This window comes from Anopheles aquasalis, chromosome 2 (assembly GCF_943734665.1).
Source record: "Anopheles aquasalis chromosome 2, idAnoAquaMG_Q_19, whole genome shotgun sequence".
In the NCBI taxonomy this organism is placed as follows: domain Eukaryota; kingdom Metazoa; phylum Arthropoda; class Insecta; order Diptera; family Culicidae; genus Anopheles; species Anopheles aquasalis.
In genome coordinates, this window is record NC_064877.1 from 67,593,147 (window position 1) to 67,595,646 (window position 2,500).

Genomic DNA, 2,500 nt, shown 5'->3' on the forward strand with positions numbered 1-2,500 from the left:
CGGAGCCTTCTCGTGGCACGATGATGGTAGAAGTACGTTTTGCTGCATAAAGTAGCAGATAAAACTGTGCCGTTATCCTCTTGCTAATACTTAGAAACAATGATTAATGTTGTACCGGGGGGAAATCCGAGATAAAACATATCAACAAAATATATGATCTTGTTTTTTATCTAACAAATTAATTTCTTTTTCAGTTTTCCAGACAGCTATCATATGTGTTTCCTCTTGTAACTAGAACAGCATTTTTTGAGATTAGTTGTGCTTTGGTGATAAAATTATGTTTGATAAACCACACAAGAATGGAGACGCCTAGTATCGCGGTATTTTTTGCCTGTTCGTTCCATGGTTTCAACGAGTGGCCAAAAAATCTAGTATTCGAACATCACATTATTTTTTAGAATGTTGCTAACTCTAGGAATCTGGCCCTAATACAAGAAACGTTTAGAGAAACAATAAATAATTTGTACAGAATTCAACTGTAAAAAAACTACGACGAGCAACAACAAAGAAAAATAAACTCGACACGGAACCGAGAACCGATGCAAAATAGTAACTTGTAAACAATTTGAACTGAATAAAGGAACAAAAATCATTTTATATCCCTGTACCTTCCGTGAAGCTTATAAGTAACATCTTTCGAGAGGCATACATCATTTTTTGTGGTATCGATTTTCAAAAAGGCATATAAAACAAATTTATACCATGACCGTTTCACAACATCTTGTATGCAGAGAAAACTTCGAAATAGTTCATCTATCCCCATCACAACAGCCATGCTCTTCTTACTGCATCCTCATTGCCAAGTTGCGCCATTACTTCTATTTTATATTAGTACTACCATAGACACCACATTTACGCACCTAACAATGTTCCCCTGGCTACCATTCAATTGAATTGAAGGCGCAAGTACTCTACTGATCACGTTTCACCCAAAAACCAAGCAATGCGCAGCTTCCACCGTACTCACCGACTCCCCGGAAAAGCTCAGAGCGAACGAGGTCATTCAGTGGTGGAAGCAGTAAAGTCTCATAAAACCAACAATCATGTCATTACTAACCATAACTTCATTTGCTCACATTTTCTTTGCGGTCAGACCAACGCACAGTAAGCAAAGGCCACATCGGCCGGACCGGCAACCGTTTGCTAGCCAACCCAACCAACCTGTGCCGTGTGCGCCTGACAAGAGGGAGCCGGTGGTCGTGTATCGGTGTTCTGTTGCCGGAACTACAACCACCAGCGAGGTAAGGAAGAAGCACTAGCAGCGTCCATCCTTCTCCGTCTCGCAGCGAGCCAACGGGCGCTAGAAGGTAGCAAGAAATGAAGGTACGAATGGCATGGAAATGGAACCGAATGGAATTTAATCATTTGTTTTGTTATTGGTCCGGCGGCTTGCGGTGAAGTGCAAGCATTCTTTTCACCATTCCACTCCTGCTGGCCCATCACCGTTGAGCCGTGGCGGGGGCCACTACATCGTCCGGCACTCATTTGCTCGAATGCGGTAAAAGTATCAACGGATAATAAATTCCGCAACAAGTTCGTGCCAGAGAGGAATGGAACTGGGTTTGTGTTCAGTTTCTATTTTATGTCTAGAACGAGCCACCCCCTTCACTCCATTGCTTGCGTTGGCACGTGACGGAACAGGACCGAGCTGTGGAGCTGGAATGCCTTACAGCGAGCGACGTGTAGCGCTACCAACGTTTGCAATGATCCGACCGGAACATGGCCCGACAGCATGACGAGACAGAAGAACCGGTGATCACGCGAATGTGTACACCACGATAAATACTTATCGATAGTAGCGCGAGCCTTCACTAAACACACCCGAACCGAGTTCCGCAACAACACCGCAAAGCGTTGCGTGCACGTTTTCGCATTTAGTTATGTGACACGATGCTGCGTTTTTCTTTTTCTTTCCCCTCCCTTCCCCATCCTTTTCCTTCTTCAAATCACAGCCCCCCATAAAGGAATTATGCCGCGAATAAACATAATTAACCTCCGAACCTTCGCTTCGGCTCGCACAGGATATCTCTCCGTCTCGCCATCATTTGACTTGTTTGAAGGTTGTTTCCACGGTTATAATTTATTGTCCGCGCGAAGGCACACTTCCGAGCACGCTTCCGCTACTCGCTGAGGAAGGAAAATCAATTTCATCGTCCCCCGTCCCGGACATTTGGAGACCTACCGCGCAGAAGGCAGTAGAAGTAGACGCCATCGGAAGAAATTGCCATCTCGCTCGTCGGCAGAAGCTACCAAGGAATGGCAGTGGATGGTGTGCGCGCTGGTTGCCAAAAATGTTCTTTGCCATTGAACATGAAAAATATTTGCTCTAAACTTTTGCGGACGTACACCGTCGGTACGATGTTCCGGACGATTCCGAAAACCGTTCGTTGCAGCTACCGATGCAGGGAAGCGGCGGCTGCTGGCAGCTTCCATGGCTAACGCGTCCCCGCTAGCGCAAACCGTGCGACAGTATCCGGCCAGTATAACATTCTGAGCACAA

At 45.6% G+C, this 2,500-nt stretch overlaps 1 protein-coding gene across 2 annotated transcripts in view; it reads right to left on the reverse strand.

Annotated features, from left to right (window-relative positions):
- LOC126569154 (dynein intermediate chain 2, ciliary) overlaps positions 1 to 2,500 on the reverse strand; it is a 15,923-nt gene that overhangs the window by 12,168 nt on the left and 1,255 nt on the right. The window lies entirely within an intron of this gene.